Source organism: Camellia sinensis, chromosome 4 (genome assembly GCF_055761805.1).
Source record: "Camellia sinensis isolate YWXY chromosome 4, ASM5576180v1, whole genome shotgun sequence".
NCBI classification, from domain to species: Eukaryota; Viridiplantae; Streptophyta; class Magnoliopsida; order Ericales; family Theaceae; genus Camellia; species Camellia sinensis.
The window spans coordinates 157,806,293-157,822,044 of NC_138964.1; positions in this window are offsets into that span (position 1 = coordinate 157,806,293).

Below are 15,752 nucleotides of genomic sequence, written 5' to 3' on the forward strand. Positions count from 1 at the left end.
CTGGATCAAATTTTCTTTGAATTTGACAATTTTCTCTGGATTACCCTTGAATTTTTTCTGGATTTGGCATTTTCTTTGGATTACTCTTGAATTTTTTCTGAATTTGGTAATTTTCTTTGGATTACCCTTGAATTTTCTCTAAATTTGGCAATTTTCTTTGGACCGAATTTTCAAAGGATGGGCTTTTAATTTGTTATTTTCCATTGAGACAAATGAAGCTTCAGTTTTGGACAAAATAATAATTTCTTTATGAACGAGTTTCTAGCCATAATATTTGAAGTTTGCACCATATTCGACAATGGCACTGTAGTTTCTATAGAATGATGATTGCTTGTTGAGGTAGAATCATTGGCTTGGGTTGGTTCAATCTCAATGTGTAAGAGATGTAGTCATAAAAGTTGAAACCTGTTTTCACAATATTAAGAAGCAAGGTCCAAGAATGAAGATGGGTTGGAATTTCTGTTTGCATTCATGCTATCAACTGGAGACCATTCGACAATTAATATTGTGATACTTGATTGAAACAAGCTTTCCATGTAAAATTTTAGAATTTGTATCTGATGTAGATTAACCCTGTAATATAAACACATATACATATATCAATTATAACTTTTACTTCTTGATTAATAGTTCCGTTCTCTTTTGTTTTGTTATCTTTTAATATTTTCCTAGTTTGAAAGAGATGGAGCCATGTAGCGACCCTAAGTATTTGGGACAAAGACTCGTTGAGTTGAGTGAAGTTTTACTGGTTTTGAGCAATTCAGGATTCATATGTTTTTCACTTGTGGCATTATATTAATAGCTGGTTAAAAAAAATGACGAGTCTTGGAAAACTATTACTCGAATATGATGTTGAATTACAAGAAAGTGAAAGTGAAGAAGACATTCTTGATGAAGGTGATGAAGAGGCAGATAAAGAGCATGATCAAGAATCAGAGGTCCCAATACAACCTGAGCCTGTGGTGAATAAGGCCCCTAAAGTTTCTTCAGCACCAAAAGAGACAACCAAAGAAAATTTCTTCTAACTTCATTCCTCATCTTTCCCGAAGTATCTGGTTTGCTTATAATTATTGTTTCCCTTTTGCTTCTGAATAATAATGAAGCCTTGTGAATGCACCCTGCAATAAATTACAGATTTATAGTCTAGAGAAATTCTCAACAATTTAAATTTATAATCCAGAGAAATTCTAAATAATAATGAAGCTTTGTGAACCAGAATTTCTCTGTGAAGTCCAGAGAAAATTTGACCAGAGAAATTCTCTGTGAAGTCTAGAGAAAATTCAACCAGAGAAATTCTCTGGATTGAATTTTCTCTGGATCGATGTTGAGGGACCTTAGACATTATGAAAATATTGAGTGTCTTTTATACTATAAAGTCTTAATACCAGGGATCTTAAAAAAGAAAATCCCCATAAAGAAATGTTGGAGTCGTTATGTTGATTTTTAGACAAATAAATTATTAATATAGAGTAATGTACATCATTATAGGTAAATTTATAAATTATGTTTTATAAATCTCAAGCTTTTTTGTTTTTCTTATTGATATACCCTTAATTAAAATTATTTTAAAGATACTGAATAATTGTAAATGAATTATATATATATATATATTTTTTGTGTGTGTGTGTGTTTTAAAGTCATTTTTGTTAGGGAAAATTACCCACAGGTCCCATGTGGAACATGTGGACACCATTTAATCCCATAACTTTTTTGATACACCAAAAAATCCTTTCCTCCATCTCTCTGATTTTTTCCTCCCTTTTTACGTTTTCTTCTTTCTCTTTTTTTCTACATTTTTCTCTCATCATCTTCGTCATAGACGATGGTGCAAGTGTTCATGTCTTTCCCCATTGATCGGGGTTCACTGATAACCGCCAACCATCGAAACCAACTCGTGATTTCACTCTCACCGACGGCGAAGATATATATTTCTGACGAAGAAGATGAGTGGATCTACTTAGATCTAATGTAGATCTACTCAGATCTATCAGATCTGAGTAGATCTACATCAGATTTGGCTAGATCTAAACAAAAAATAGTTGTCGGAGTATAATCCTGTCTCTACATCCGCCTTTCTCCTTCGATCTCTTTTTTTTTTTTCTCTGCTATACACTTCTGTTTTTATGTTCTAATAGAGAAAATTTTCGAATTCTGAACAAGTAGTGTTCGAGTTTTAGTTACAGGCGATGAAAACTGTAAAATTTTGCAGTTTCAAAAAATTTTTTTGGTGCTGGAATGAATCATGGTTTAAAACTGTAAAATTTTGCAGTTTTATAATATTCTTTAGAACTGTAAAATTTTACAGTTTCATAACATGTTTTTTAATTTTTTTTTTCCGTCAATATTCTAGACATTTCGGTGAGTCTTCAGTGACCGTTAAATGGAAGTCCGACGGTAGTAAGATGTGAACAGTGTCTGTAAATTAAAAAAAAAAAAAGATTTTTTGGTAACAATTAAAAATGTATTGGACTAATTGGTGCAAGTATTTTGTTTTGGGATTAGCTGGATCTTGAACTTGGTACATGGGACTTATCAGTAAGTTCCCCTTTTTGTTATAAGAAAAGATATTAGAATTGAGAGAATCCATAGCAATGTAAGTTAGGCCCATTACCTTGGACTAGTGGCAGTTATAAATTTGGGGCCCTAGTTTTGGATAGCCCATATTAGATTAATGCTATATAAATTTTAAATATTAAAGTATTATGGGAAACTTACCAATAAGTTCCATATACAAAGTTCAAAACTCATATAATTCTAAAATAAAATACTTGCACCAATTAGTCCTATATATTTTTAATTGTTATAAAAAATCCTATATATATATATATATATATATATTTTAAATTTACAGACGTTGCTACATCCCACTATTGTCGGACTTCCGTCAGACGGTCACTGAAGACTCGTCGGAATGTTCAACATCACCAGGAAGTCGCTAGAGTATCACCGAGAAGTCATTGGAGTATTGTCGGAAGCTCACATGAGTGTTCTGAACGTCAATGGAAGTCGCCGGAATATCCAAAACGTTCGCTGGACGTTAAGAACATTGTTGGAGACTCTCCGGAATGTCCAGAATATTGCCCCCCAAAAAAGAATAAATGGGGAAATTAGAGCGAAAAAACATAGCAAAATGTACTTGTATGGGGAGCAAATATTCCGGCGAGCCCGTACTCCTTTCTTCCAAGCTCCGTGTCTATCTGATCGTCCTGCGAACACAACGACGGTGAGCTACCTGGCGGTGTGTGGCCAGAAAACCCCTCCGACGGTCAAGTTAGCACACACTCAGGGATAGAGAGAGAGAGAGAGAGAGGAGAGAGTTCAGTGTTTAGTGTATCTCACCAAATGATCACCTGCTCGCATGGGGGGCGCAGACACGCATATATACCTTCTGCGCCCCAAATCTACTCCCATTAGTCTCTCGACACATGGTGTTGCTATCCCATCTGTCAGCACAAATCCAGCAATCATCACCTAACCAAACTGTCAGGATATCTCGGCGGAGCCCGACAGACCGGCGGAACCACCTCGGCTTTTTATGACCGCGCTACTGTGGCATATCGGAGCGATCCACTCGCCGAGCCCCAGAACGACCGAGCTTGGTTGCATTCCGGCAAGCCGAGCTCAAGGTAGGTCGGGCCGGTTAGCTGTAGGCCTTCCCGCCGAGCTGAACACACGAACCGTGGAATCCGGAATGACGGGCAGTCATCTCGGCCGAGCAACTTCAGGTAGCCCAGTTTCCACACAAATGAGCCCAAGTAGCTTGGCCTAACATGGCCCTGTGCATTAACCAAGCAAAACCTCTCTGGACAAGTCCAAGATACCACGACCCAAACGTGTTTGGCACTCAACTTGCCCGGCCTTTTCCATGGCCCATTTCAGCTCATAAAATCTCTCTCTCAATTGCCCCTTAATTTCATCCGCATAAGCGTGATTGGGATTACATGATCCAACCGGGGTAGACTCTTCCTCGGTTCTCAGTTTGCAAGTGGCTAACCATGCTAGTCAACATGCCTAGTTTCCAAACTTGCTCGGTCGACGCCTCATATCGCCTCCCTGTCTCTTCAGCTCTAACGCCGCCATTAATTAGGACACGCGTCGCTCGTTTATTGGCCTCGAGCAGCCAACCCTCACGTCCCTTCACATTCAAAAATTTTGGCGGTCTCTCTCTCTTCCATATATACGTCATTTCTCCCTTCATTTCTTTCTTACTGACTCTCCTCCATTTCTTGACATTCCAGAGCTCTAGAGCCTTCGAAGAGCCTCTTTGCGTCTTACTGCGTTCGTGCTTGAAGACCCTCCTCCAGCCCCATTTCTGGTAAGTTCTTCGATCCCTTTATTGCTATTTCATTTGGTATTCTTCATTTTGGGGCACAAAAACCATAGATTTTAGGGTATAGCTCCCCAAAACCCTCTCATGCCCCTTATCCTCCTTGCTGTTCTTTAGCCCTAGTGATGAACATTTGAAGATTTAGGGCGGACCGGGCTCTAGGTCTTCTCTTAATCCCAAAAAACGTTAAGACTGAGCAAATTGCTAGTTTTAAGAAAACTTCTGTAGAAATCGAGGTAGGCAGAGTACTTGACCGGTCGACCGGGCTAACATCTGGTCCGCTTGATCGACCGTGCTCCTGAATTTACCTTCATGACCGAGGTGGTCTGGCACTACATCAGACCGAGCTAAAGTCAAGCTCGTTTCGCGCGACCGCGCTTCCACTTACACTTCTCTCTTTTTCCTGCAGAGTCCAAGGGGACCACACCTACTCCGAGGCTCTCTAAGACTGAGCAGCCATCAAGCCAGAGTCTTGTGCCAAACCGCCTTAGCCGAGCTAAAACCAGCCGGCCACACATGAGGCGTTACTGCTTCCTTGTTGACACTTCGGTTGCTCTGACCGCGTTTCGGGAAGAGTACGGTATCTCGGAGGATGTTCACTTAGAGCTCGGCGTTGAGGACACAACCCTATGGACAGACTAGATTAGTGTCCCTTCACCATGCTATCAATTATAGAGGGAGGCCTCCGCTTCCCGATTAACCCGTTGATTTGCGAATTCTTGCGGCACACTGGGTTAGCTCTAACCCAGGTCTCAACCAACACTTATAGAAAAATTAACGAGATCCACGAACTAAACAACCGGCTAGAAACCAACCTAGGACTAGCCGAGATACTGCGCCAGTATACTCTCGGGCATACAGGCGATGGCCTTGCCTACTATTTAAATCAGACCGGGCAAGGAGAAAATAGTGACCGGTACCTCAGACAAGGACTTGCACGACGATGACTTTTTCTGGGTGTCTGGTAACTACGAAACAGCCGACGTACTGAGCTAGTTTATTAGTAAGAATTTTGGCGAGACATGTAAGCCGTGCTAATCTGCTCGGTCAATTTATCTTTCTTCACTATTCTGTACTTAGCATTTTTTCTTCTTTCCTTTGCAGCAATCGAAGCCCTGTAAGCCCACTATCATTATCCCAACGAAGCTGCCATCAGAACCGTGCTCTGCTACCGCAACCGGGATTGCCACGAGCTCCTTAGTTACAAACCAACATATAAATATTCGGCTCCACGCCGGAGTAAAGTCACAGACTTTCTTTGCGCTCCATCTCCACCTCCCGATCCCACATTACCGGACGTTCCATTCATCCGGTTGACCGAGGCAGAAGAGATGGCCAAAAGAAGCCGCATCAAGAACCTCATCACCGCTACCTCCACCGAGATATTGAGCATCTCAGCCCGCTCTCCTGCTGTTGGGCAATCCAGCAGAACTGTGGTCGCGATGGCGTCTCCCGCCGCTGGGCAAGCCAGCAAAGACAACCGCCGGGCTGGCAAAAGGCCACGCGTAGACCCTTCCGCCGAGCTAGTTGCGGAGCTCAGCACCGAACAACCTGCCATGATAATTGACCCAACTCCGCTGTGGAGGCCCCAACTCAAGCACCGGGGTAAAGAGATCCCAGCGACCGCCTCAGTCAAAGGTGATAAGGAGCACCTACTGGCCTTCGATCTGACCAAGGCCTTGCTGCTGCCGAGCGACATGGTCGACAGCGACCACGTGCCGGACACCCGGCTGGTGAAGTCTTCGATGAAGTCCATGACCAGGGTAAGAACTTTAGGCTGGTAAAAGAATTTTCCAAGTGTTTGTTCGGCTTTCTCCCTAATTGAACCTTCTTCTTGCAGGCTATCCAGAAACAACACTTGGTCTTAGAGCGCATTCACCAACTCCGGCAGAAGGCCACCGACTCTGCCAACCAGGTGGAACAGCTTTATGCCAAGCTCGGCCAGTTCAAAACATCACTGTAGATGGCGAACTTTGACAATTCTAGGTTGCTCGGCCAACTTGGAACTGCCGAGAATGAAAGGGACGCGCTCCGGGCCGAGCTGGAGACTTTGAAAGAATCAAATAAGAAGGAGCTGGAGGATGCCAACAACGCCGGTTTCAAGGAAGCCAAGGAGAGCTACACCAAGCAAGTCCATGCCACCTAAGACATCTTCTTCAAGGCGGGATGGAAGGTTACTTGTGAACAGCTCGGCCAAAGACCTAGGACCGACGTGTTTGCTTCTCCCCCAGTTGCCTTCCTGCCGACGTACCTTGTGCCATACGCCAACGACGTCTTCAGCGCGTTGCAGGCTGAGGCCAAGGAAGAAGAGGCGGAGGATGCCAAGGAAAATGACGAGGGTGGAAACCGTGCAATTCAGCCTGGCCAGGAGCAAACCGGTGTCCAGGAGACCATAATCACGGTCGAAGCGACCGCAACCGAGGATGAATTCACAAACCTTTCCCCCTTAGTCTAGTTTTCTTTATCTTCTTTTTGTTTGAACATGTAACCGGGCTATCTGCCCCTCCTCTTGTAATTACTTTGTACATCAATGAAAAAGTTCAATTTTCATCAAGTGTTCGCACGGTCTTCAAGCTAAATAACTTCAGCCGGACAAAATACTTCGGAAAAAAAGACCATTTTGTTTAACTTATTTAACCGAAAAAGACGTCTCGGTTTGAATAATAAAGTTGAGTAAATCATCAACTTGTTTGACCGGAGTAAACATCTATCTCAGTTCAAATCACAATTTGAACAAATCAATTTGTTCGGCTGGAGTAAACATCTCGGTTCAAATCTTAAAGTTGAACAACTTATCAACTTGTTTGACCGGAATAAACATCTCGGTTCAAATCTTAAAGTTGAACAAATCGCCAACTTGTTCGACCGGAATAAACATCTCGGTTCAAATCATAAAGTTGAACAAATCATCAGCTTGTTTGACCGGAGTAAACATCTTGGTTTAAATTATAAAGTTGAACAAATCATCAACTTGTTCGACCGGAATAAACATCACGTTTCAAATCTTGTAGTTGAACAAATCACCAACTTGTTCGACCGGAGTAAACATCTTGGTTCAAATCTTAAAGTTGAACAAATCACCAACTTGTTCGACTGGAATAAACATCTCGGTTGAAATCTAACAATAAGCAACGAAAACACGCAGAATGCTGGAGCAAAGACAAGACACTTCTATATATTGACAAAAAGAATATTATATTCTGAAGTGCGAGGCCAAAAATTCTTATGCACAAAAAGAACACAAACTATGAAAAACTAAAAATAGTACAGTTTGAGATTGGCCGCATTCCATGGCCGGGGTATTCCTCTGCCCTCTAAATCCTTCAAATGATATGCCCCCTTGCCCGCCAGACCGGTTATCTTGTAAGGTCCTTCCCAGTTTGCCCCTAGTTTGCCTTCTCCTAGCACCAGGGTGTTGTCCATGACCTTCCTTAAAACTCAATCGCCTACTTTGAACGGTCTGCAGTGCACCGCCTTGTTGTATTTTCTTGAAAGCTCTTGTTGGTAGGTGGATACATGGATGAGAGCCTTTTCCCGGCGTTCTTCCACTAGGTCCAATTCTAGGGCGATCGCTTCAGAGTTCAGCTCGGGCTCAAAACTTTCACTGCGGAGGGTGGGCATAGCGATTTCCAAAGGGATGATCGCCTCCATGCCATACGCCAAAACAAAAGGAGTTTCCCCGGTGGATCACCGTGGGGTCGTTCGGTATGCTCAAAGAACGCTTGGGAGTTCCTCGGCCCATTTTTCCTTGGCTTTCTCAAGCCTTTTCTTCAACCCATCAAGAATGGTCTTGTTTGACGCTTCGGTTTGACCGTTAGACTGCGGGTAAGCCGGGGTAGAGTTGTAGAATTCGATCTTCAAGTCTTCACAAAATCCTCTAAATAGGCGGCCGTCAAATTGGGTGCCGTTACCAGAGATCAGAATTTTGGGGACGCCAAACCGTGTTATCACATTCTGCCAGACAAACCGTTTTACATCCTTCTTCTTGATCGTTGCCAAAGGCTCAGCTTCTACCCATTTGATGAAGTAGTCTGTGGCTGCGATAAAGAACTTTCGGTTACCTATTGCTGTCGGGAGTGGTCCCACTATATCCAGCCCCCACATCGCAAAGGGCTAAGGGCTGGTGAGGGGAAGAAGTTCTCTGGCCGGTTGGTGAATTTGGTGGGCAAACTTTTGGCACTTCTCACATTTGCGAACATACTTCTGGGCGTCTGCTTGCATGCACGGCTACCAATATCCTTGCGAGATAGCTCGGTAGGCCAAAGATCTGCCCCCTATGTGACTGTCGCAGATGCCCTCGTGAATTTCGTACAGGAAAGCCTCCACGCTGTTCGGGTGTACACACTTGAGATAGGGACCGGTGAAAGACTTCTTGTATAAAGCGCCAGATGGAGAGAGCCAAAACCGCTCTGACTTCACCCGGACTTTATGTGCTTCCTTTTTGTCGGTGGGAAGGGTCCGATCTTTGAGGAAGAGGATAATTGGGTCCATCTAGGAAGGACCTAGCTCGGTGCAGAGTACTTCTGTCTGCTCGGCTTTCTCAATGCTGGGTCTCGGAAGGAATTCAATCAGGAGAGGGCTGGGAGATGTGTTATCGACCATGGAAGCGAGGCCGGCTAATTCATCTGCTCGGCTGTTTTCTTCACGGCCAATCTGTTGGACCCTTATTGCCTAGAATCGCTTAATGTGGTCTTTTACCAGAGCTTGGTACTTTGCCATCCCGTCGCCTTTAGCTTCGTAAATCCCAGAAACTTGGTTAACCACAAGTTGGGAATCACTATAAACCATTAGCTCGGATGCGTGCATCTGAAGCGCGCTCTTGAGCCCGACCAAAAGCGCCTCATACTCAGTCTCATTGTTTGATGCAGGGAGTCCAAGAGTGATAGAGTGTTAGATGGTCAGTTCGTCTGGCGAAATTAGAACTATGCCCAGCCCGACATCGTGGCGGTTAGAAGCCCCATCTACGAAAAGTTTCCACATTTTGCCCACAAAGAGTTTCCAACATTCTGAGGGGTCCTGGGAAGCTTGCAGGTGGATGGGCGCATGGTCACTCGGCTGTGCCGTGTCAGGTTCAATGCTGATCGGTTCCACTTCCTTCCCTTCTGGCGATGCGGCACTGGACATAGTAGGTTGGTTGGTAATACCCAACTCCGTCGTCGCGTCGCCGGCTGTAGTGTCGTACTAGCTGAAGGTTCTTTGGCAGGGCGCGTAAGTTCCGCGTCGCCAACATCGCCTTGCTGTGTTACTTCGGTCAAATCTGCACTTACCTCCTCGACTACCACCGCAAGATCCACCGGGCAGACGGGATGAATCCCGGGTGAGAATTCAGCAACAAAATCGGCCAATGTCTGGGCCTTTATGGTAATGCATGGCTGAAACTTGACGTCAAACTGTCCTAATTCAATCGCCCACTTGAGAATTCGACCGGAGAAGTCCGCCCGCTCGAACAAAGCTTTGAGGGGGAACTCGATTAAAACAATGATTGTATCAGCATGAAAATAGTGCGCCAACTTCCTGGAGGCCATTATCAATGCCAACATCAGTTTTTCCAGCGGCAAGTATCTCGACTTTGCCAGTAGCAAGGTTTTACTTACGTAGAAGATAGGGAGGTGCTTGATTCCTTCCGACCGGACAAGCACCGCACTAACTGCATGCTGAGAAACGGCTAGATAAAGGTAAAGTTCCTCGCCGGGCTTCGGTATTACCAACAGTGGTGCTGAAGACAGATACTCCTTGAGCTCGGCCAAAGCCCGGTCACATTCTTCATCCCATGAGAACTTTAATTTCAAAGCTTGAAAGAAAGGGCGGCAGCGATCTGATGACCGACTTATGAATCGGTTAAGCACGGCGGCCATTCCGGCCAGATGCTGCACGTCCTTTGCCGAGCTTGGCTGCTTTAATTCCTGTATGGCTTTGATTTGTGTGGGGTTTGCCTTGATGCCTCGGTTTGTGACTAAGAAGCCTAAGAATTTTCTGGATCCCACACCAAAGGCACACTTAGACGCATTTAGGCGTAGGTTGTGTCGTTTGAGAATGACGAACATCTCGGCCAGGTCGGACAAGTGGTCAGACAAGTGGTCGGCTTGATGCCGGCTTTTGACCACCATATCATCAATATAAGCCTCTATTGTCCGGCCTAGCAGAGGGGCGAACATTTTGGTCACCATCATTTGGAAAGTTGTCCCGACGTTTTTCAAACCAAAAGGCATGACTCGATAGCAGAAGAGTCTCCTAGGAATAGTGAAAGAGGTGATCTCACGGTTGGGGCCATGCATTGCAATATGATGATAGCCGCGGTAGGCGTCCAAAAAATTGAGCCTGTTATGCCTAGCCGTGAGATCGACAAGCTGGTCTATTCTGGGCAGAGGAAAGCTGTCTTTAGGGCAAGCTCGGTTGACGGTCTTGTAGTCGACGCAAACTCGCCACTTTCCATTCTTCTTAGGTACAACGAGCGTGTTTGAAATCCACCGAGGGTAGTGCACTTCCTAAATAGCTTGTGCCTCAAGCAAGTTCTTCACCTCTTCTGCAACTACCTCGGCATGGTGTAGCGCCGATCTCCTCGTTCTCTGAATGACCGGCTTTGCCCTGGGGAAAACATTGACGTGATGACAAATAAAAATCGAAAACATTGACGTGATGACAAATAAAACTCGAATCGATATCGGGCATGTCGTAAGGCGACCACGCGAAGACTTCGATATTTGCCATCAAAAACTCCACCATCTCGGTCCGTTCTTGGGCGGTAAGGCTTGATCCGAGCAAGAAAAACTTGTTCGGGCTCTCCGTGTCAATCCGCAATTCCACCAACTCTTCAACAGCTTTGTCCTCAGCCTTGGCGCCCACATCTTCAAGAGCTCCATGGTCTTTTGGTCCTTCAATCATTTGGACGAAACCTTTGCCAGCTCGGCTTCCATTTACTGCCACAAAGCATTATTTCGACATGACTTGATCACCCCAAACTTCTTCAATTTCCCCCATAGCCGAGGAGAATCTCATGACCTGGTGGTAGATCAACGCTACTGCCTGCATAGGGTGAAGCCATCCCCTTCCAAGGATCAAGTTATATGTAGACGGCACTTGCAATACCCAGAACTCCATTTTCTTGACCACGGATTCCGCTTTGACCGACAGAATAATTTTTCCCAAAGGCTACTTCGGTTACGAGTTGAAACCAACCAGCGGGGAAGTTGCCAGAGCCAAGTCTGTATCTCGGGGTTTGAGCTGCTTGAACGCATCGTATTACATGATCTCGACCGAGTTTCCCTGGTCGATCAAGATGCGCTTGACATCAAATTCCTTGACGCGGAGTGTGACCACTAAGGCATCGTTGTGCGGCGTCTAAATGCGCTCTAAGTCCCTTGTAGAGAAACTGATCACGTCTTTCTCTTCGATCTTTCCCTTCTTGATCGCGGGCTGGACCGACAAGACTTCCCTCATCTGTTCTGCCTTCTTGATCATACCTCGGAGCTCGCAGACACGTGCCGGCTCCACTATGCCGTGGATGACATTAACAACCCCTTGTGGGGGCGCCTCCAGGTCATCCGGTCCACGCGGATCAACCGAGGCTTGATGCGCGGCCTTTACACCCCCTCTATGTAAAGGTCCAAGTGTCTGGCTGCGACTAGCTCCTCCAAGTGTTGCTTCAGAGGCAAACAGTCCTTTGTCCGGTGTCCGCGCTCCAGGTGGAATGTGCAGCGGTATTGCGGATTGAAGCCTTTTTGCGCATCGCCTAACTTGGCAGGAAACCAGACGTAATTCTCGTCACAGATTTCACTAAGTATGCGATAGATTGGAATCTTAAAGACCGTGGTGATGCCCGTCTGAGCCTTCAACTTTCTGTTTGCATCAACTTCGTTGTCGTGGGGTATTCATCTCGGTCATTCCGCCGATCCCTACCCCGGTTTCGACGATTTGAACCTCGGTCAGATTCCTCGGCGCGATCATTTGGACGGTTGGTCTCCTGTCTGATCGCGTGCACCTTGCCAGCTGACCTCTTGTCTGTTGCTACCGGAGTTGCCTTCGCGGTAGATGTTGCCGCATCATCTTCTACTCGGATGTGCTCGTTGATGCGCTGCATTAGTTGGCCCATGGATGCTGGCTGGTGCATGGTAAGCGAGTCCTGCAGTCTATGTCTGACCGGGAGACCACGCTTATATTGTGTGATTGCTAGGTTGACCGGGCAATCCAAGATCTCATTGAAAGTTTCCCAGTATTTGGAGTTGTATGCCGTGAGTGTGTCGCTCGGCTTCATCTTGACACTAAGAAGGTGGTCAACTTCCTTTGGCGTTCCGGTGTTGGTTTTGAAACGCGTCACAAAGGCTTCCGTCAATTGCTGCCACTTTTCGATGCTCCCCTCCGATTGCCTCTCAAACCATTTCATGCCCAGCTCGCCCAAACTTGACAGGAAGATAAGGCACATAAGAGCGTCATTCCACCTATGTCTGGCCATGACCTGTCGGAAGTGGCTTACATGCATGTATGGATCGGCCTTTCCGTTGTAGAGTGTGAACTTTGGCTGGTGGAAGCCCGCGGAAAGCGGTGTTGTTTTTATCTCTAGGGAGAAAGGAGTGGCGCTCAGCCTCGCCAAATCCGTGTTTGGGGGAGGAGGCACAGCTAGGCGGGGTGGAGGCATTACGACCTCTTCACTGGCGCGACCCCTATAGGATAAACGCTGGAATATTGGTACCCTCTGAGTCTTCTGTCGGTGAGCCTGCTCCTTCAAGACTTCTCGTAAATCCTTTGAACGAGCAGAGTAGAAGTACCCCGACGTCGTCGCCGGACGTGAGGGTTGGTAAGTACTGTCATGCGTGCTGGATTTCTCTACGGGCGCGTCGGAATCTCCAACCTTGTAACTTCTGGTGATTGAGAGGGACGGAGTGTGCTGCTGGCTCTGACTGCCTGAATGGCAGGGTTAGGTGCGCTCACTGTGGTCTCCCACTCCAGCTACACCATTCCCTTTGACATGCCGCTTAAGATCCTCCATTTCCGCCGCCATTCTCCGGATGATGGCTTCTTGGTCCCTTAGCTTGTGTTCCAGACGTCTGGCATGCGATTCTCTTCACCGCCGGAGACCGTCTGGACTCCGAGAATGACCAAAGCTTCTTCCGCACTTATCCCGCGCGTCTCTTGAATGTCCTCTTGGGGAAGTCTCCAGGTCCGCCATGTTCTGAATAGCGGGGAGTCCGTCTCTCCGTCTGGCTGACTCTGGGTTAACTTCGTCGATGGCGGACAATGGAATCTCGTCGTTGTTCGCCATGGACGGCGATCAGGTGAGCTGGGAAGACAAGGTTTTGTCTATTAAGTTTCCCACAGACGGCACCAATTGTACGAGGAGCAAATATTCCGGCGAGCCCGTACTCCTTTCTTCGAAGCTCCGTGTCTAACCGATCGTCCTGCGAACACAACAGCGGTGAGCTACCCGGCGGTGTGTGACCGGAAAATCCCTCCGACGGTTAAGTTAGCACACACTGAGGGATAAAGAGAGAGAGATGAGTGAGTTCCGTGTTTAGTGTATCTCACCAAATGATCATCTGCCCGCATGGGGGGGACGCAGACACGCCTATATACCTTCTGCGTCCTAAATCTACTTCCATTAGTTTCTCGACTCGTGGTGCTGCTATCCCATTTGTCAGCACAAATCTAGCAATCATCACCTAACCAAACTGTCAGGATATCTCGGCGGAGCTCGACAGACCGGCGGAACCACCTCGGCTTCTTATGACCACGCTACCGTGGCATATCTGAGCGATCCATTCGCCGAGCCCCAGAACGACCAAGCTTGGTTGCATTCCGGCAAGCCGAGCTCGAGGTAGGTCGGGCCAGTTAGCTGTAGGCCTTCTCGCCGAGATGAACGCACGAACCGTGGAATCCGTAATGACGGGCAGTCATCTCGGCCGAGAAACTTCAGGTAGCCCGGTTTCCACACAAATGAGCCCAAGTAGCTCGGCCCAACATGGCCCTGTGCGTTAACCAAGCAAAACCTCTCTGGACAAACCCAAGATACCACGGCCCAAACGTGTTTGGCACTTAACTTGCCCGGTCTTTTCCATGGCCCATTTCAGCTCATAAAATCTCCCTCTCAGTACTAAATTTTGATGAACTAAAAGAGAAAAAAATGTAACAACAAAAAATAGCAACAATGGGAAAAAACATATGTTACTTTTCAATTTTTGTAGGGTTTAAGCAAATAATCTCCAATATTGATCAAATTGAAAAGCAAGCTTTGAAACTGTAAAATGTTACAGTTTCAAAGCAAAAATCTATTAAGCATTTATCGTTATTAATCAAACTAAAAAGCATAATATGAAATTGCAAAATTTTATTGTTCTAAAGAATGTTATGAAACTGTAAAATTTTGTAGTTTTAAACCATGATTCATTCCAGCACAAAAAAAAAAAAAATTGAAACTGTAAAATTTTACAATTTTCATCGCCTGTAACTAAAACTCGAAAATAACTTGTTCAGAATTTGAAAATTTTCTCCATTAAAACAGGAAAAGAGAAGTATACAACAGAGAAAATGTAGAAAAATTAAGAGATCGAAGGAGAGAGGCAGATATAGAGAGATGGTTGTACTCCGTCAACTATTTTTTATTTAGATCTAGCAGAATCTGATGTAGATCTACTCAAATCTAATGTAGATCTACATCATATCTAAGTAGATCTACTCATCTTCTTTGTCGGAAACATATCTTTTTCACCGTCGGTGAGGGTGAAGTAAGGAGTCGACAGTCGGTAGTTGCCGGTGAATCCTAATCGATGGTAGTCATCGATCGCCAATGGCTATATATCAGAAAGAGAAAGAGAAGAAGTAAGATGTGGTTTTCCGTCGACGATTGCTAGAAATCAGAAAGAGGAAGAGGTAGAGAAGAACAAAGGCTGAGAAGAAGAAAAACGTTATAGGACTTTTGAGTGTAAACAAAAGGTTGTTGGACTAAATAGATCACACCTTTTTCAAAGAGGACTTTTTGGTAATTTGTCCAAGTTTTATTATTATATGAAATCTAAAAAAAGTTTTATTATTATATGTTATGTTTGTGATTTTTTTTTTAAATACATTTTTTTATCTTGTAAATAAAATTTTCTCATATTTTGCTAGATTGTTTTTGATTTTGAGTTTTTTCATGTATTCTTGACATAAATGTTGATTGTTTGATGATTGGGCATCAAAGCATTTTCTACCGATAATTGTAATTTTTATTTTATTTTGCCAATCAATAAGAAAGTAACTATTAATGGGAGAAGAATTACATTAATCTCGAAACAATTCAAACCCAACAACTACAATAATAAATAGCTCATAATGAGAAAAAAAAAATATAACCGTGTAATGAGAAAGAAATAATCAATCTTTTGTGCAAAGATTGACCCTCAACCTCCCAGATTATATAAGAGTGACCAATCAAATTAGTTAGTTGATTAATTAT